Source organism: Phyllostomus discolor, chromosome 7 (genome assembly GCF_004126475.2).
Source record: "Phyllostomus discolor isolate MPI-MPIP mPhyDis1 chromosome 7, mPhyDis1.pri.v3, whole genome shotgun sequence".
Classification (NCBI taxonomy): Eukaryota; Metazoa; Chordata; class Mammalia; order Chiroptera; family Phyllostomidae; genus Phyllostomus; species Phyllostomus discolor.
Genome location: NC_040909.2, coordinates 56,796,030 through 56,817,096, shown reverse-complemented (window position 1 = coordinate 56,817,096; position 21,067 = coordinate 56,796,030).

The window sequence follows — 21,067 nt, the reverse complement described above, 5'->3', positions numbered from 1 at the left end:
GATAGACCACATGATAGGGAACAAAACAAGCCTCAAGAAATTCAAGAAAATCAAAATCATATCTAACATTTTCTCAGACCACAAAGCCTTGAAACTAGAAACCAACCTCAAGGATAAAATTGAAAAACATTCAAACTCATGGAGATTGAATAGCATGCTATTAAACAATAAATGGGTTAACAATGAGATCAAGGAAGAAATCAAAAAGTTTGTGGAAACAAATGAAAATGAACACACAAGAGTCCTGAGAGGGGAGTTCATAGCACTACATGCCTACCTAAAAAAGATAGAAGCATTTTAAATAAACAACCTAACCCTACACCTACCAGAATTGGAAGAACAACAAACAAAGCCCAGAGCAAGTAGAAGGAAGGAAATAATCAAGAGCAGAGTAGAATTAAATGACATAGAGACTAAAAGAACAATTCAAAGGATCAATAAATCCAAGATATGGTTCTTTGAAAAAATAAACAAAATCAACAAGTCTTTAATGAGATTTAAGAAGAAAAAAGGAAGAGGACCGAAATAATATAATCAGAAATGAAAGAGGAGAAATCACAACTGATAACACAGAAATACAAAGAGTTGTAAGAAATTACTACAAAAAACTATATGGCAAGAAATTTGAAAACCTGGGTGAAATGGACAGATTTCTAGAAATATGTAATCTTACAAAACTGAATCAAGAAGAGGCAGAAAGCCTGAACAGACTGAGAACAGCTAGTGAAATAAAAGCAGTTATCAAAAAATCTCCCAGCACACAAAAGCCCTGGACCAGATGGTTTCACAGGAGAATTTTACAAATCATTTAGAGAAGAGCTAACACCTATGCTTCTCAGACTGTTCCAAAAAATCCAAGAAGAGGGAGGACTATCAAACTCTTTTTATGAGGTCAGCATCATCCTAATCCCAAAACCAGACAAAGACACAACAAAGAAAGAAAACTATAGGCCAATATCACTGATGTACATAGACACTAAAATCCTCAACAAAATATTGGCAAACCACATCCAGCAACACATCAGAAAGATACACTATGATCAAGTAGGATTCATCCTGAAGATACATGGATGGTACAATATTTGCAAATATATAAATGTAATATATCACATAAACAAACGAAAGGCAAAAATCACATGATCATATCAATAGATGCTGAGAAAGCACTTGATAAGATATAGCACTCATTTATGATAAAAAATACTCAGCAAAGTGGGAGTAGAGGGAGTGTACCTCAACATAATTAAGGCCATATATGAAAAATCTACAGCCAACAGCATATCAATGGGCAAAAACTAAAAGCTTTTCCACTAAGATCAGGAACAAGACAAGGATTTCTGCTTTTACCACTTCAATTCAACATAGTATGGGAAGTTTTAGGCACAGTGATCAGACAAGAAAAAGAAATAAAAGGCATCCAAATTGAAAAGGAAGAGTTAAAACTGTCATTGTTTGCAGATGACATGATAGTGCACATAGAAAATCTTATAGACTCCACCAAAAAACTACCTAACATAATAAATGATTTTGGCAAACCAGCAAGATGAAAAATCAATACTCAGAAATTGAAGGCACTTTTGTGCAACAACAACAAAATATCAGAAACAGAAAGCAGGAAATAATCCCATTTGCTATATATTCTCTTGTTGCCACAGCAACAAGAAAAATAAAGCACTTAGGAACAAACCTAACGAAGGAAGTAAAAGACTTGTACTCAGAAAACTACACAAAACTGAATAAAGAAATTAAGGAATACACAAATAAATGGAAGTATATACCATGCTCATGGGTTGGAAGGTAAACATAATCAAAATGTTCATACTACCCAAAGCAATTTTTAGATTCAGTGTAATCCCTAGTAAAATACCAATGATATATTTCACACAGATGTAGAGCAAACATCTCAAAAATTTATATGGAACCCTAAACAACCCCAAATAACAGCAGCAATTTTGAGAAAGAAGAACAAAGTAGGAGGGATCACAATACCTGATATCAAACTGTATACAAGGTCATTGTAATCAAAACAGTCTGGTACTGGCATAAGTACAGACACATAGGCCAATGGAACAGAATAGAGAACCCAGAAGTAAATCCACGTCTCTATGGTCAACTAATATTTGACAAAGGGTGCAGGAGCATAAAATAGAGTAAAAATAGCCTCTTCAACAAATAGTGTTGGGAGATCTGGACAGCTACATGCCAAAAAAATGAAACTCGACCACCAACTTACACCATATACAAAAATAAACTCAAGATGGATAAAAGACATAAATATAAGTCCAACACTATAAAAGTCCTAGAGGAGAACTAGAGGAGGACTTCCTAAAAGTCTATTTCTTTTGCCAGATTGGGGAAGTTTTTCTTCATCATTTTTTTTCAAATAAGTTATTAATTTCTTGCTCTCATTCTTCTCCTTCTGGCACCCCTATGATTTGGATTTGGAAGATTTAAAGTTGTCCTGGAGGTTCTTAAGGCTCTCCTCATTTTTTTTTTTGAATTCTTGTTTCTTCATTTGTTCCAGTTAAATGTTTATTTTTTTTCCTGCTGTTCCAAATCTTTGATTTGTATCCTGGTTTCCTTTTCTTCACTGTTGGTTCTCTGTATATTTTTCATTTCACTTTGAATAGTCTTCCTTTCATTTATTTTGCAACTGCACTAAATCATTTCTGTAATCATCCTGATTACCAGTATTTTGAACTCTGTATCTGATAGGTTGGCTATCTTCGTGTCATTTAGTTCTTTTTCTGGAGCTTTGGTCTGTTCTTTCATTTGGCCATACTTTGTCTCAGCACAGCAGCTATAACATTGTAATGGGAAGAACCTTAGGTATTCACCAGGGCAGGTCATCCCCCTTCACTTAGTTTGGTGCTGTGTGTGGGGGAGGGGTCAGAGAGGGAACAAGGCTGTTTGCTAGGCCTTGGCCCTGCTTTCATTCACTTCCCCTGCTACCCACAAGCGAATCGGGCCCTTCTGGTGCTGATTCCCATGTGGGTGTGTTTTTATACATTCCAGGACTATGTGTGTCCCTTCAAGGGACTCTCCTATCAGACTGGGAGTTTCTTCCACCACCACAACCCCCACAGGTTTTTACAGCCAGAGGTTTTGAGGCTTCATTTCCCTGCATTGGAACCCTGGGTTGTGCAGTCTGTCTCACTCCCCATTTGTTCCTCCAAGTTTATCCACATGTGCATATGGGACTACCCGGTCCACTAACCTCCACTTTGCCCCACATCCTTTCCATCTTGCCTGTCCATCTCCACCCCTCATACCCATTTGGATGAATGTTTCTTCTTTAACTCTTTGGTTGTCAAACTTCCACAGAGTTTTCTGGGTTTTTTGTTTGTTTGTTTTGATGGTTGTTTTTTTTTGTTTTTAAATTGGTTGTTATTCTTCTTTTGATTATGCAAGAAAGCACAGCATATCTACCTATGCCCGCATCTTGGCTGGAAGCTGAAATGTCTCTGTTCTTTGATTCTAAATGATAGCTTTGCTGGGTAGAATAATTTGGGTTGTAAGTCATTGCTTTTTATCACTTTGAATATTTCATGCCAGTCCCTTCTGGCCTGCAAAGTTTCTTTTGAAAAATCAGCTAGTAATCTTACAGGTGTTCCTTTAGAGGTAATTAACTGTCTTTCTCTTGCTGCTTTTAAGATTCTCTCTTTGTCTTTAACCTTGGCACTTTAATTACAATGTATCTTGGTATGGTCTTCCTTGGGTTGATCTTGTTTTGGACTTTCTTCATTTCTTGGTCTTGTATGTCTATTTCCTTCACCAGGTTATGGAATTTTCCCATCATTATTTCTTTAAATAGGTTTTCAATCACTTGTTCTCTGTCTTCTCTTTCTGGTACCCCTATGATGCAAAAGTTGGTATACTTGATATTGTCCTAGAAGTACTTTAAGCTACCCTCATTAAATTTTTTTTGTACTTTTGTTGTTCTGATTGGCCATTTTCTGCTACCTTGTTTTTCAAATTGCCGATTTGATCTTCTGCTGATCTAATCTACTGTTGATTCCCTCTAATGTAGTCATTTCAGTTATTGTATTCTTAATTTTTTTAATCCGCCCCTGAGGATGTGTTTATTGATTTGAGAGATAGGGGAAGGGAGGAAAAGACGGAGAGAAACATCAAGGTGATAGAGAAACATTCATTGGTTGCCTCTCATACATGCCCCAATGAGGAATAAAAACCACAACCCAGGTATGTGCTGTGACCAGGGATTGAACCCATGACCTTTCAGTTTATGGGACTATGCTCCAACAAACTGAGCCACACCAGCCATTCTTCATTTTTAACAGATTCTTTTTATCTTTTTCTTTCTCCATTTTTATTTTTCTATTTTTGGTTTAAAATATATCAGATCATATCTTCTAACCCTAATTTTATTGAGCATCCTTATAATCAGTGTTTTGAACTCTGTATCTGGTAGATTGCTTATCTCCATTTTGTTTAGGTATTTTTCTGTAGTTTTGTTTTATGCTTTCATTTGGGACATGTTTCTTGGTTTCCTCACTTTGGCTGCCCCCCTGTGTTTGTTTCTATGTATCAGGTAGGTGAGCTACATCTCCTGGTTTTGGTGCAATAGCCTTATATAGTAGGTCTCCTATGGGACCCAGTGGTGCAGTCTTTTTTAATCACCTGAGTTGGATGCTCCAGGTGTGTTTCTTGTATGGGTTGTGTATGCCCTCTTATAGTTGAGCATTGATTGCTGTTGGCATATCAGTGGGAGAAATTGTCTCCCATGTTAATTGGTTGTGAAGATTGGCCATTACTACAGAGGAGCTGCTATGCAGAGGCCAGCCACATGGAGCAGAATTTGTTTCAGTGGAGCTCTGGTGCCTGCCAAGTCTGCCTTTTGGGTATGTAATTTTTGGAGATGATTGTGTATTGCAGGAGATTGTGTGATCTGAAGCTTGCCACCAGATGTGTTGGTTCTGAGGCTCCCTTGGGAAGTGGGGTGCCTCTCTTGCTGGCTAAGATCATCTGCTGCCTGTGCCCTGCCTTGGACCACCTGGTATGAGCTACTAAGTGACCTAGAGATAGTTGGTGATTATGCTGGGCTTAGAGGTGCCTTGGAAAGGCTAAGCTTCAAACCAAGACCAGCTGCTACTAATGCCAAGCTTGAAGCCACTTAGGAAGAGGTATGGCCCACTCTGAAGCCAGATGTTGCTTATTTGGCATTTGTGAACCTTTGAGAAATCTTAGAAAAAATCTGTAGAATGAGCCAAGATAGGCCTCTTGTATTAAAAAGCCAACGGAAGTGGCTTGGGTGAACCCGCAGCCAGGTGGGGTTGGGTCTCAGGGAAATACCAGGGTGAGGTGAACAGTGTTAGACAGGTTAATGGAGACTCAGATATAATGTCTGCTTATGCCTGTAGCCTAGGTGAGGGGAGGTCCCAGCAAAGGATCAATGGCTTCTTCCAGAACTTCTGTCTGGGAGAAAGCTGCCACTCAGCTTTCACCTGAAGTCAGACAATTCAGTTCTTCCCTTTAGGTCCCCGCACCTTCCCGGCTGCTGCCCTAGTGCTGGAGCTCAGAGTAGGTGAGACAGCAAGTCCATGCATGAGTCCTTTAAGAGGAATGCTTGGGACTCTAAAAGCCTCCATCTCACTCAACCATAATTCCCTCCAGTATTTATAGCCAAAAGTTATGGGATTTTTCTTCCTTGCACTGGAACCCTGGGCTGGGGGCCTGGCGTGGGACTGGGATGCCTGGCTTTTGTGGGGAGACCCCTACAACCAAGATATCCTTCTTGATTTGTAACCATACACATGTGTGTGGGACCAGAAAGTTCTGTGTCTCTGCCCTTCCTCTCAGTCTCAACATGGTTTCTGTACACTCTTAATTATAGGACTTCTATTCAGCTAGAGGAAATTCTCAATGATGGTCATTCTGTAGTTTAGCTATAATTTTGATATGGTTGTGGGAAGATTTGAGTAGCATTTACCTACTCCAGCATCTTGACCAGAAGTTAACCAGTTTGTTTTAAAGTAATGTCTGAAAAAAAAGCTGGTTTGTGTAATATTCTCATTATAAGCTTACATTTTCATTTCTTTCAATATCCAATATCTGAAAATCCCTAGAAGACACAGGGCAGGAAAATGTTAGCTTTTATTATTAACTGAAAGACCTGAATTTAATTCCATGTCAGTTATTTACTAGCTGTCTTACTTCAGCAAGATAACTTAACCTTTCTGAATCTCATTTCTTTTTCCTTATAAACACACTGTCAATTGTTAGAAATAATATTTGATTATTTTAGAACACTTACAAAAATCTGAAATGAATTAGAAAGCACAAAAAATTAATCATATTTCTGGCCCCTCCTGATAGCTATTGTTATCATTCTATATATGGAGAGACTGAATACACAGATAGACAATGGCTAGACCATATATAAAATTAGAACTGTGACCCATAACCCCAGCAATCAGAATAGGAAGTCAGACTACAAACTTGGCAGCAATCAAGCCCCAAACCATCAGGGCTTGGTCAGTAACCTCTGGCTTCCCTAATTTTTGGCTCCTGCTTCCAATTTAGGACCACCCAGAAAAAGACAAATATGTTCTCTTAACTAATCACACAAGATGCCCCACTCCTCATCAGCCAATCTTCAGTTTCCCATGCCAACAGCCTCCCATTAGGATATGACTGGAGCCTTCCCCTTTTTCCACTAGAAGCTTTTCTCAGTTTTCTGTCTTGGTTGACTCCCTTGTATAGCAAGTTCTTAACAAATAGTCTTTGCTTGTTCCCATTTGGGTGGTCTTTTTTTTTATTTGAACAATATTCTTCATTCTTTTTTACCTATGGTTATTCATTCATCATATATATTTTATCATTTGGATATATTGTATTATGTAGCTCTAAAAATATGTCATGAAGTATCTAGTGACTTGGAAAGTCACTAGATATGATTTTTAAATGCCTGATGATAATCCATCTTATGAACACATCCTCAGTTAACCATTGCTCTGTTGTTTGGCCCTTTAGCCTGTCTTTGCTCATCTATAAAATGGGCATATGAATATCAATTCTTAGGATAGTTGTGAGAATAAAACAAAATCAAATTGGTGGCTTCTAGAAGAATTTCAGGCTCATATAGACATGCCATAAATGTTAATAACCCTGTCAGTGAAACAGGGTGCTTCATATCAAGGCTCCATCACTCTTCACTTTTCTACCCCTCCTCCCTACAATCTGGATTCCTTTGCAGCCTTCCAGTCTTCCCCACTGGGGTCAAAACAATTCTATTGCCCAGAAAAGCAGTCTGGGAGTCATGGATCAGGTTTCTTAGCCCACAGCAAAAAATCTACTCAGAGAACTTGGTGATGAATAAACAAAGCCCCTATAGGGGTTTTCTTGTTGACATGGCAACCTGATTACCAGCTGTCAGGCAGTTAGGGTACTTCACCACCAGGACCTGATTAATAATTCTCATCTGGGGTAGGGGAGTGGTGGATATATAAAAACACTTGTTCTAGGTCCTCCTATAATCACCCCTCTCTGCCACATTAAATAAGTCCCTCTTTGAAGCTTGATTTAGGATATGCTCTTTATTATCCTCCCCTACCCCAGCATCTGCTTAATCCAGGGCTGCAAATAATGTCTGCTTGAAGACTTTTTGTCTTCCAGGTTCCACCTGACTGGCTTTCAAAAGCTTTCCCAGCCCATGCTTCAGCTCATCCTTTGCAGGAATATTCAATATGTAGAAACTACAGGAAGACACAATAGACAAGAAATAGCCTCACAGCAGTTCTGTGAGGACCCCAGGCAATTCATTTAAGGTGCCTTTCTTAGAACCTAACACCTATTGGGTGCAGTGTAGCTACTAGCATCATTGCTGGGGTTCTAACCTCAAATGCCCAGAAGGTTGCCTGAGTCACGTGCTCCCCCTACTAATTTGTGGATGTTTGAGTTCCTTTAAGTACAAAATAGTCTTTTTGGCCCACTATTATAGGTAAGGCTTAAGTGCAAATATCTAGTAGGGATAGCAATTCAGTTAAATTTACGTTAAGTTTACACTAATGACACATATCAGATTATAGTAGTTTCTGAAGGCTTAGAAGGGAGAAGGAAAACAATTTGCCTGCATACTCATGATGCATTTAATTAGTACCAACTATGACCCAAGTTTGTGCTTGTCCTTGGAGGGTGAAGAGGAGACAAGCCTGTGGACATTGACAATGCTCCTCTCTCACCAAGCCCCTGCTTCTCATCCTTTAGTCCTCTTGGCTCAGGTGCATTTCCTGGATTCCACAGGCACTCCAATTCTGTAGTTTTCTGACATTACAACTCATATAACAGAATCCTCCAGAGTGCAAGTAATGATCAGTCTTAGTCTCACACTCAGATATGTAAGAAATGGCTATTTCTTTGTTTTTATTGAACTCAGTTTAAATCAGTTTTCAAGCCTCACTTCCTCCAGGCTGGGTAGAAATTCCATCTTAGTCACCTCTCTGGGAGTTTAAAATCCAGAAGACATTTGTGGTACCCAGACAACAGAGAAAAGGCTCCTGACTGCCCATCCTCTATGATCACAAACTTCCTCACTGTCTAAGTTGGCAGTGGATCCCTGCCCACACTCTCAGAAGCTCTAAGCTTCTGTGGGCACACAAATTTTGCTAAAATAGAAAGCCCTGGTGTCTCTAGTCCAACCACTCTTTTGATGTCTTGTTACCCTGAGAGGTACCACCACTATAGAAAGTGGAAAGTACTTCTGCCACCCCTAGCTGGGTAACTTTGTTTGTTAGAGTGTCATCACAATATTCCAAGGTTGTAGGTTGAAGTACTGCTCAGGGTACGTACAAGAAGCAACCAATGGGGACTTCCGGCAAGATGGAGGAATAGGTGGACTCACCGTACCTCCTCGTACAACCAAGATTAGAACCAATAATTTACAACAATAATTTACTATCAGAATAACACCCAGATCCGGCAGAGGATTTATCTGAATGGAAGTCGGGCAGCCAAGAAGTTGAAGTAGACGCGTTCATCCGGACGGGTAGGAGAAGACGAGCTGGGCAGGCGCGGGGCTGGCTCGGGTCAGCGGTGCGCAGAGGTCGGGGGAAGGTTTGGCGCGAAATCGGCGCAAAAGCCATCCGGGGGCGCAAGAAGGCAGCGGTGATCCCTGAGTATGCAAGCTGTGGCTGGCAGACCCAGAGGGGTAGCGATTGTGGACCAGGGCAGAACTCGCGGCCCAGAAGCCCAGACAAGGGTCTGAGTCCAGGGGAAGGGAACTACCGCCATTGTTTTCTCCCGCCCTGCTCCCGCTCCTGCCCCACCCCCACATATAACGTCACAATCTAGCGACTGGGGTGCCCAGCCCCGGTGAGCACCTAAGGCTCTGCCCCCCACCGTAACAAGAGCAACCAGACCGGAAAAAAAAAAAAAAGGAGAGACAGGGGAAAAAAATATGTTTTCAACAGAGCAGATCAGTCCCCCAGGACTCATCCTTTTGAGCGACCAAGAATTAGCCAATCTATCAGATGAACAGTTCAAAACACTGGTGATCAGAAAGTTCACAGAATTGGTTGACTTTGGGTGCAATTTAGATGAAAGAATGCAGATTACCATAAAACAGATGCAGGAAGACACGCGGAGGAGAGCCAATAGTGAAAGGAAGGAATATGAGTCTCAAAACACTACAGTGGACCAGAAGGAAGATAGAATCAACCAAGCAGGAAAGCATGATGAAATAAGAATTCAAAAAATTGAGGAAAAGATTAAGAGCATCCAAGACACCTTTAAACGTTCCAATATCCGAATTATAGGGGTACCAGAATCGGAAGGGGAAAAGCAACAGATTGAGCACATATTTGAACAAATAATAAAGGAGAACTTCCCCAATCTGGCAAAGGGAACAGTCTTCCAAGAAATCCAAGAAGCTCAGAGAGCCCCAAAGAAGTTGGACCCAAGAAGAAACACACCAAGGCACATCATAATTACATTAGCCAAGGTAAAAACGAGGGAGAGAATCCTAGAAGCAGCAAGAGGTAAGGGGACAGTAACCTACAAAGGAGTTCCCATCAGACTGTCAGCTGATTTCTCCAAAGAGACCTTACAGGCAAGAAGGGGCTGGAAAGAAATATTCCAAGTCATGAAAGACAAGGACCTACATCCCAGATTGCTCTATCCAGCAAAGCTCTCATTTAGAATGGAAGGGCAGATAAAGTGCTTCTCAGATAAGGTCAAGTTAAAGGAGTTCATCATCACCAAGCCCTTATTTTATGAAATGCTAAAGGGACTTATCTAAGAAAAGAAGATAAAGAAAAGACATGTATAGTAAAAGGACAGCAAACTCACAAATATTAACAACCACACCTAATGCAAAACCAAAAGAAACTAAGTAAACAATTAGAACAGGAACAGAACCACAGAAATGGAGGGCACATGGAGGGTTAGCAGCAGGGGGGTGGGAGGAGGAGAGAGGGGGAAAAGGTATAGAGAATAAGTAGCATAGAATGTAGGTTGAAAATAGATAGGGGGAGGGCAAGAATAGTACGGGAAATGTAGAAACTAAAGAACTCATAAGTATGACACATGGACATGAACTAAAGGGGGAAATGTGGGTGGGAGGGGGGTACAGGGTGGAGGGGAGAGAAGGGGGGAAATGGGACAACTGTAATAGCATAATCAATAAAATATATTAAAAACAAACAAAAAAAAACAAAACAAAACAAAAAAAAGAAGCAACCAATGAATACATAAATAAGTGGAACAACAAATCTCTATCTCTCTTTTTCTCTCCCTTCCTTTCTCTGTAAAATCAATAAATAATTGTTTTAAAAGTGAGAGTCTTACTATTTTTCACCCTGCAACTCTAATCTCTTTTTGAAACCAGACAATTCCTTTTATTCCAGGGTTCTGCAAACTTTTTCTGTAAAGGGCCAGATAGTAAATAATTTAGGCTTTGCAGGCTATGCCACCTCTATCAACTACTGTGAATTTCAGACCCTACTGAATCCCTCTGTCAGGTGACTTTATGCAGTGTACAACTTGCACCACTATACAAATCTGCCCTGAGACAACTGTGTGCTCCTCCAGAAAAGAAAACATACCCTTTGTCTGAAGTTTAAGGAGTAAAAAAGGGATTGAATCTACTCATATCAGACAACCTAGGCCCCAGTGTGCTGTGTTCAGAATAACTGGGTTCCAAATTATTTGTCTCTGACTCCAGGGCAATAACTTGCTCCTGAAGGAAGTGATTTCTGTCTCTGAATCAGTTTGTGCTTTTGATTAGCGAAATAAGGTTGAGAGAGAGACCAAGAAATGAGCTCTAAGTCACACAGCTACCATGGATTTTTCTCAGACTTTTAAGTCCCAAAGTGAGGTGGTCCTGGGAGGAAATATTTAACCACCATTTCCCAGAACAGGTTGCCAGGACTAGTATTCTAGTCTTTTTTTCCACATATTGAATTTCTGAACATTAGCAGTGACTTGGCTATAGAAAACATATTAAGCTTTCTCCTATTTTTTCCCAAGTTATTTGCAGCTGATTTTTTTCATCAATCATCTCAGAAGAAACATAGCTAAATCTCTGCTTCATTAGATTTCTCTGAAGCCTGGAAGTTTAAGAAGAGAACATTATTTTGAATAATCAGCATTCTACCTTAGAATTTCCCTGTGTATAAAAACATACCTGGATTAAAGTCCTGTGGGTTTGTCTGGCTCTTTCTTTATATAATGTATATGGAAGTCTGTATAATTCGGAGTCTGGTTTGGAGATATTCTCAGCAATAAAATGCAGTGTAAATTAGGGTTTCTTCTCACCCCATTACCAGACCTATTACTGAACAGACTTCAAGATCCAATTATAATTCATAATGTAATATAACATACTTCCAATTCTCACAACACCTCAGGGACTTCAATGATTTACCTGGGACTTATTACATTTGTTGCTTCTTGTTTTCATAATGCCAAATAATTCAATTTGTTATGCAAAGAGTCTATATTTTACTGAATCTTTGCTCCAATGCTCCCTGTGTTATCAGCTCATGGAAACAAGAGGCTTGTTTTCTGTGAAAGAGAGAAAGGGGTTCATTCTCCCAGGGAAGGTGCATCTCAGAATGGAGTTTGTAAGGAGCTTACTTTTTGGTCTTATGTTGTTTTGGCATTAGTGGAACACTTAAGACCCAGGCTTTTAGAAAATTAACCTTTTTCCCTGAGCATAAAAAGCAAAACAAACAAAACAATTTGACAAAAATTAAAATTCATATTATCAAACCATTCATATTTGGCATACTTATTTATACATGCAGTGTTTAAGTGCTGAGCAGTATGGTTAGTGTTTTATATCAATCTACTTATTTAATTCTTCCATCCACCTTAGGAGATAAGTAAGGTTATTATCTATATTTCATAGATGACAGGGCACAGAGAAGTTAAGTAATTTGCAGGAAGTTACCTGGAGGGAGTAAGAGCTGGATGTGGGATTCAATTCCACTGTTGCATTCAGCAAACGCAAGAACAAATGTCAGAGACTTTCAGGATATCAAAGATGTCGCTTTATTGGCCAAGTTTAACCTGTGCAGGGGTGAACTCTTAAAGTGTCCGGAGACACGGTACCCACAGGGGCTGCAGATGAAAGAGTTGCGCTGAGCGCTCACAGCTAGGTTCTTATATAGGGGTTTTAGAGCGAGCAAGCAAGCAAGCGTTTTACAGAAGCTGATGTGGCAGTTAGCTATTTGCTTACAGAGACCACGCATGGGAACAGGGTAAAATTCAAATTTTTAAAACTAAACAAAGCATTGCTAGCATACCCATGGGAGAATATCTGCACGACACAGGACGTTTGCTTAACTACATTTTGCACTCTGTCTCCCTTGTTAGTTTCTTTTGGCTACAATGCGGTTCCTGTTTACTAAGGTCACATTTAGTTCTTAATTTTCTTGTTCCCAACATCCACCAAAACAGTCTGATGCCAAATCTCAGATTCTTTGACACCCTGAACAGTTGTACTTCCTTGTAACTGTTCAATATATTTTATATCAGTGGCTAGACATATATCACATTAATGAAGTTTCTTATACTGTGTGTATAGCTCAGTGTTCCCTGTTTTTCTACTTAACATGTCATAAACACTTCTCCTTGTCGTTAAATTGTTAACAAAACATTTTAAGCTGAGAAATGCCAATTCATTACACATTTGGAAAACAAAGTATTAATGTGTCATTCCACATTATATTTCCAAACAAATTCTACATGGATTAAAGACTTAAAAGTTCGAAAAAAAATTGAGAAAGTGTAAATGAATCAGGATTACCAGAGTTTGACTCAAAGTCCAATCATTTATCTGCTCTATGACCTGGGCAAATTATTGAACTTCTCTGAGCCTTTGCTTCTTAATGTGTAAAAATAGAAATGATACAGTTGTTAAATCAGAAGGCTATTAAAAGTTTAAATAAAGGATTTAGCATTGTGCCTGACATTATAATATGCCTTCAGTAAGTGTCAGATATTGGTACAGTATGTGGGGAGAGAAAAAATTTTGTCCTAAATTTCAGGAGATTAGCAGCCTCCACTTCCTGTTTCAAAGACTGAAACTTAATAACCCATTCTATCTAAATAACCGGATTCCCCTGACTTCCACCCCATCTTGATAAGATAGGTTTATTCTGATTTATATCAAAACAGAAATTATTTTTATTCTTTTTTATTTTAATCATTGTTCAAGTACAGTTTTCTCCCTTTTACTCCCATTCCAGCCTGTCCACCCATCCCTCTCCACTTCCCTCCCATTACCACCCTCCCCCTAGTTTTTGTCCATGTGTACTTTAAATTTGTTCCTGTAAACCCTTCCTGTTCTACCCTGAAATTCCCTCTTCTCTTCCCTCTGGTCACTGTGAGCCTGTCCTCTATTTCAGTGTCTTAGACTATATTTTGCTTGTTTCTTTGTTTTGTTGCTTAGGTTCCTGTTAAAGGGGAGATCATATGGTATTTGTCTTTCACTGCCTGGCTTATTTTGCCTAGCATAATGCTTTCCAGTTTCATCCATGCTGTTGCAAAGGGTAGGAGCTCCTTTTTTCTTTCTGCTACATAGAATTTCAATGTGTAAATGTACCATAGTTTTTTGATCCATTCATTTACTGATGGGCATCTAGGTTGCTTCCAGCACTTAGCTATTGTAAATTGTGCTGCTATGAACATTGGGGTGCAAAGGTTCTTTTGGATTGGTGTTTCAGTATTCTTAGGATAGAGTCCCAGCAGTGGAATTGCTGGGTCAAAAGGCGGATCCATTTTTAGTTTTCTGAGGAAGTTCCATACTGTTTTACATAGTGGTTGTACCAGTCCACAGTCTCACCAACAGTGCACTAGGGACCCCTTTTCTCCACAACCTCTCCAACACTTGTTTATTGCTTTGTTTATGATGGCCATTCTGACTGGTGTGAAGTGGTATCTCATTGTGGTTTGAATTTGCATCTCTCTGATAGCTAGTGATATTGAACATCATTTCATGTGCCTTTGGATCCTCTGTATGTCCTTCTTAGAAAAGTGTCTGTTCAAGTCCTTTGCCCATTTTTAATTGGGTTGCTTGTCTTCTTAGAGTAGAGTCATGTAAGTTCTTTATATATTTTAGAGATTAAACCCTTGTTTGAGGTATCATTGGCAAATATGTTTTCCCATACAGTTGGATCTCTTTTTATTTTGATACTGTTTTCTTTAGCTGTGCAGAAGCCTTTTATTTTGATGAGGGCCCATTTGTTTATTCTTTCCTTTATGTCCCTTGCTCTAGGGGACAAGGCAGTAGAAAAGTTTCTGTGTGAGATATCTGAGATTTTCCTGCCTACGTTCTCCTCTAGGACTTTAATGGTGTCACGGTTCATGTTTAAGTCTTTCATCCACCTTGAATTTATTTTTGTATAAAGTGTAAGTTGGTGGTCGAGTTTCATTTTTTTGCACATGGCTGTCCAGTTCTCCCAACACCATTTGTTGAAGAGGCTATTTTTACTCCATTTTATGTTGCTGCCTCCTTTGTCAAATATTAATTGACCATAGAGACTTGGGTTTATTTCTGGGCTCTCTGTTCTGTTCCATTGGTCCATGTGCCTGTTTTTATGGCAGTACCAGGCTGTTTTGATTACAGTGGCCTTGTAGTATAGTTTAGTGTCAGGTCTTGTGATCCCTCCTACTTTACTATTCTTTCTCAAAATTGCAGCAGCTATTCGGGTCATTTATGGTTCCATATAAATTTTTGAAGTGTTTGTTCTATGTCTGTGAAATATGCCATTGGTACTTTAATAGGAATTGCATTGAATGTGTAAATTGCTTTGGGTAGTATGAACATTTTGATGATATTAATTCTTCCAATCCATGAACATGGTATATGTTTCCATTTGTTTGTGTCTTCCTTGATTTCTTTCCTGAGTGTTATGTAGTTTTCTGAATACAGGTCTTTTACCTCTTTGGTTAGGTTTATTCCTAGGTTTTTTGTTTTTTGTTTTTTTTTGCTGTTTTAACTGGGATTTTTTTCTTGATTTCTGCTTCTGCTGTTTCATTGGTGGTGTACAGAAATGCCTTTGATTTCTGGATATTGACTTTGTATCCCGCTGTTTTGCCTAAGTCATTTATTAGGTCAATCAGCCTTCTCCCCGAGTCTATAGGATTTTCTATGTACATTATCATGTCATCTGCAAACAGTGACAGTCTTGTTTCCTCCTTTCCGATTTGAATGCCTTTTATTTCTTTTCTTGTCTAATCGCTGTGGCTAAAACTTCCAGTACTATATTGAATAGAAGTGGTGAAAGTGGACAGCCTTGTCTTGTTCCTGATCTTAGTGGAAAAGATTTTAATTTTTGCCCATTGAGTATAGTGTTGGCTGTAAGTCTCTCATATATGGCCTTTACTATGTTGAGGAATGCTCCCTCTATTTCCACTTTGCAGAGTGTTTGTATCATAAATGGGTGCTGTACCTTATCAAATGCTTTTTCTGCATCTATTGATATGATCATGTGATTTTTGTCTTTGCTTTTGTTTATGTGATGTATTACACTTACTGATTTGTGAATATTGTATCATCCTTGCATCCCTGGAATGAATCCCACTTGGTCATGGTGTATGATCTTTTTAAGTATTGTTGGATGTGGCTTGCTAGTATTTTGTTGAAGATTTTAGCATCAATGTTCATCAGCAATATTGGCCTGAGGTTTTCTTTCTTTGTTGTATCTTTATCTGGTTTTGGAATTAGGATGATGTTGGCCTCATAAAAAGAGTTTGGGAGACTCCCATCTTTTTGGATTTTTTGGAATAGTCTGTGAAGGATAGGGGTTAGCTCTTCCTTAAATGCTTTGTAAATGAATTCTCCTGTGAAACCATCTGGTCCAGGGGTTTTGTGTGTTGGGACTTTTTTGATTACTGCCTCAATTTTTTTTGTTAGTGGTCTGTTCAGGCTTTCTGCTTCTTTTTCATTGAGTTTTGGAAGATCATATTTTTCTAGAAATTTTTCCATTTCACCTTCGGTTTTCAAATTTCTTGGCATACAGTTCTTTGTAGTAATTTCTTACAATCCTTTGTATTTCTGTGGTAAAAGTTGTAATCTCTCCTCTTTCACTTCTGATTGTGTTTATTTGAGTCTTCTCTCTTTTTTTCTTGGTGAGTCTGCTTAAAGGCTTGTCGATTTTGTTTATCTTTTCAAAGAACCAGCTCTTGGATTTATTGATCCCTAGAATTGTGCTTTTAGTCTCTATGTCATTTAATTCTGGTCTGATCTTGGTTGTTTCCTTCCTTCTGCTTGCTCTGGGCTGTCTTTATTGTTGTTCCTCGAGTTCTTGTAGATGTAGGGTTAGGTTGTTTGTTTGAAATATTTCTATCTTTTTTTAGGTATGCCTGTATCTCTATGAACTGCCCTCTCAAGACTGCCTTCACTGTGTACCATAAGTTTTGGGTTGTTGTGACTTCCTTGTCATTTGTTTCCAGAAACCTTTTGATTTCTTTCCTAATTTCATTCTTGACCCATCCATTGTTTAATAGCATGCTATGTAATCTCCATGATTTTGAGTGTTTGGGGTTTTTTCCCTTGGGGTTGGTTTCTAGCTTCAGTCCCCTGTGATCTGAGAAAATGCTTGGTATGATTTCAATTTTCTTGAAATTGTTGAGGTTTGTTTTGTGTCCTATCATGCGGCCTGTCTTTGAAAATGGTCTGTGTACATTTAAAAAGAATGTGTATTTAGCTTCTTTGGGATGGAGGGCTCTTTATATATCAGTTAAGTCCATTTCATCTAGGTTATTGTTCAATGCCACGATATCTTTGTTGATATTTTGTTTGGAAGATCTGTCTATTTTTGACAGCGGGTGTTAAAATCTGCCAGTATAATTGTGTTGATGTCAATATCTTTCTTGAAATTCTCTAATATTTTCTTTATGTATTTGGGTACTCCTATATTGGTTGCATGTATACTTACAATATTTATGTCTTCTTGGTAGATTCTTCCCTTGAGTATTATGAAGTGACCTTCTGGGTCTCTCTTTAAGGTCCTTTTTTGGAAGTCTATTTTTTTCTGATATGAGTATTGCTACCCTGGCTTTTTTTTCCCTGTCCATTTGCTTGGAAGATTTGTTTCCAGCCCTTCACTTTCAACTTGTGCAGGTCTTTTATCCTGAGGTGGGTCTCTTGTAGGCAGCATATGTGTAGGTCATGTTTTCTTATCCATTCAGCTATGGTATGTCTTTTGATTGGAGCATTTATTCCATTTACGTTTAAGGTTATTATGGATAGGTAGTTATTCATTGCCATTTATGTACGTGTGTTCTTCTCTCTTTCTTTTCCTTCCTTTCCTTACAGCAGTCCCTTTAGCATCTCTTGCAGAGCTGGTTTGGAGAAGTGTATTCTTTTAGACTTCTTTTGTCTGGGAAGCTTCTTATTTGGCCTTCTATCTTGATTGAGAGCCTTGCTGGATAAAGTGGCCTTGGTTGCAGACCTCTTTTTCTCATTACTTGGAATATTTCTTGACATTCTCTTCTGCCTTAGGGTGTTTCCTTTGAGAAGTCAACTGTTAGCCTTATTGGGGCTCCCTTGTATGTTACTTCTTGTTTCTCCCTTGCTGCCTTTAAGATTCTCTCTTTGTCTTGAAATTTTCCTATTTTAATTATGATGTGTCTTGAGGTGGGCCTCTGTGGGTTCCTCTTGATTGGGACTCTCTGTGTTTCCTGGATTTGTACGACTTTTCTCTCATCAAATTAGGGAAATTTTCCTTTATTACTTTTTCAACTAGGTTTTCTATCCCTTGGTCTTCTTCTTCTCCTTGTGGTATCCCTATTATATGGATATTATTACATTTCATATTGTCTTGCATTTTTCTTAATTCCTCTTCATTCTTTCTGAGCCTCTTTTCCTTTTCTTGCTCTTTCTGGGTGTTTTTTTTTTCCACTTTGTCCCCCAATTCACTAATCCGGTCTTCTGCTTCATTGATCCTGCTTTTGATTCCTTCTACTGTGTTCTTCAGTTCAGAAATTGTATTCTTCATTTCCTCTTGGTCCTTGTTGATAGTTTCTATTTCCTTTTTCATATTGATATAGTTTGCAGTGAGAGAGTTGTAGCTTCCCTATAGTTTCTGGTAGCTCATTGTGAGTTCATTGAGCTTCCTGATAATCATTGTTTTGAACTCAACATCTGATAGTTGAGTTGCCTCTATTTCATTTAGCATTCTTTCTGAGGCTTCCTCCTTTCCCTTTATTTGGGGATTGTTTCTTTGTCTTCTCATTGTTCATGAGACTCTTCTTGTTAGCCTCTGTTTCTTAAATTGATGAGTTCTGGTTCCCTGTGTTTATGGTGTGAACTTCTGTGGTAGAATACCTGTGAGATTCAGTGGTGCAGTCTCCTTCATGTGTCCTGGTGTTCAAAGCTTCCCCTTACTGTTTTTTGTGATCAGTTGGTGGAGTAAGGCCAAATGGTTTAAGACAGCAATACAGTATTCTATGATATTTACAGTAGTAGCCAGTAGAGAAGAGATGGTAGATCCTCTGGCTATATATAGTGTTAACTGTGATCCTCCACCCAACTAGCCATGTTTTAGAAAGGATGGTAAGAAGATAAGACTCTTATGGGAGAGGAAAGGATTGTTAGTTGGATCTAGAAAGCTGTGACGCTATGGGAAGTCAGATTCTGAGGTAGAGTGGGAATAAAGAATAGTAAATAGGATTAGTGTGTAAAAGAATAGAGACAACCCTCACAATAATAGAGTTCAGGAAATTGCGAAGTGGGCTGAGATCTGAGAGGGGTGTTGTGTAGTATTTATAATTGTATGAAGTAGGTCTTATTTACAGTAATATTAAAGTAACAATCATGTGGCAGAATCTATGAGATCTAGATAACAAGAATAGGGAGTACAGAACCTTGAATGGTGTACTAATGGAACACAAATGAAGGACAGTAAATTATCAATACACTGTCAATGAGATAACAGGGGGAACTTATCAAACGACAGTATAACTAGCCAAGCAAAGAAGATTATACAGAAAGAAAAAAAAGAATACCAAATACTATTAAAATAATAAATGTCAGAAAAGTGAGAAAAAGATAATAAAATTTGCAGTAACTTGCAGGCTCAAAAAAAAAAGGAAAAAAAAACAGAGGGTGGAATGCAGGAGAGATAATTTGGAGTAGAAGGAAAAGCAGTAGGATGAAAGGAAGAGAAACATAAGGAATTGAGAAATATAAAAATAATAAAATAAAAAAATTAAAAGTTACTTGAAAAACAAGATAAAATCAAACAATCAAACAACAAAACAGCCAAAACAAAACAAAACACCCCTCTTGTTGATTTCTAACTGGCCAAACCAGGTTTTCTGGCCTTGCTGACTTCAGCAGGCTGAGGAGCGATTGGAATGCTTTTCACTCTTCCCAGTCAGTACTCAGTCAGTCTCTGAGTACTGTCCCCAGGGATAGCAGCACACTCTCCACAGAACCTATCTGATGCTTTCCCACAGGACCCTGGGTGTGTGTATGGGTGCTCCAAAGCATGCTCTCTGAGCTCACTGCCATGGTCTCCCGGGCTCCAAGGCTCAGTAGAGTGCCTGTGTCTTTTCCGTATTCACAGTGTGAGAGTCGGGAATCCAGAAGGGGCATGTGCTCCCCGGAGTTCACCACTGCAAGCTCCAGAAACCCATGAGCAACCATGCCCTTTCTTTGCTCAGGGCTGTGGGATCTAGGTCTTCCACAGAATCACACTCTCACCAGGTTGGGGGTGTGGGCATTCGGCCAGGCCACCCTTGGTCACACAGGCTGGGGCACTCACCCTTCCCAGGGCTATGCATGGGTGCTCACAGCCCCTGTGTGACTGTCCCTCAGTCTCACTCCCCTCTCTGTGCCTTCAAGCAACAAGGCCTCCCCTGGTGCTGCCCAATCCTTGTTGTCCAGAGAGGGAACAGTGACTCACTCTCCTGGGTGCCCTGAGGCAGACCAGGGAGCACCAGGCCAGGGGGCTGCAGCCTCCCTGGTCCCCTTGCTAATCCCTGGGCCCCTATTATCCTGAAGCAGTCTCCCTACTGTCTGGTCTTTCAATGTCCGCTACAATTTTTGATGTCCTGTTTTCATAAATGTTGCGATATCGTAGGCCCCTCTCTCTGTTCCTCTGCAGATCTGAGAGTTTCTCTCCCGTGCATAGAGGAAGGGGACTACGCTCCTTCCAACAATGCCGCCATCTTCGTATCCCTATTTTTATTCTTGTATGTGGCTCATAGTGATTTAAATCAGCTTAAAATTAAATTCAGAAATGAGAATGTTGTCTTCCTTCCTCTCAGCTTTTTTTTATTATTAGTATTGAATCATGAATGAGGCGTTTGGAGTATGAGCCTGTGTATTTAGAAGAGGAACAAATCTAATTTCCATCACCAGTCTCCTCTAATCCCCAAGGAAGAAAGCTGGAATAATTGTTAAACTAAAATGATGGGTGAATTCTATTTTGGAGTCCTGGGTGGGATTTAGTCCTGTGCACTCCCCCAAATGAAGTAGAATTATTTGCAATTCAATATAAAGTTGTGGACACAAACATTTTTATTTTGCTCTGCACCCTGGATGGTAAATCTACATGTAAATCCAGCTATATGCTTGCATGTTTAGGTCTGGATG